Raw genomic sequence first — 455 nt, 5'->3', positions numbered from 1 at the left:
GGAAGTGAACTTCAACATTAAGAAATGTAGTATAATGGAACTTGGCAAAAGTAAAAACAGGACAGCAGGACAATATAAAATCGGTGAAAAAGAAGTAAAGAAAGTGGGATTTGAAAAAGACCTGGGAGTAATCATCACAAAGGACATGTCCCCTAATAAACTGATAAACAAAATTGTCGGAGAAACCTATAACTTGCTGAGATCAATAAAAGTGACATTTACTTACTTGGACGAAGAAATGGTGAAGAAAATACTAATCACACTGATAAGACCAAGACTGGAGTACGCAGCGTCACTAGAATCACCCAGTACCAAAAAGAACGTAAGGAAAATTGAAAGAATCAAAAGAGCAATTACGAAGATGGCCCCCACACTTTCAGAACTGACATACGAAGAGAGATTGTCAAAACAAGAGTTACCGACCCTGGAACAAAGAAGAGAAAGAGAAGACTTGA

The sequence above is a fragment of the Oratosquilla oratoria genome, chromosome 4 (genome assembly GCF_046742065.1).
Source record: "Oratosquilla oratoria isolate Oo_2021 chromosome 4, ASM4674206v1, whole genome shotgun sequence".
Classification (NCBI taxonomy): domain Eukaryota; kingdom Metazoa; phylum Arthropoda; class Malacostraca; order Stomatopoda; family Squillidae; genus Oratosquilla; species Oratosquilla oratoria.
Note: the sequence above shows the minus strand (reverse complement) of the source record.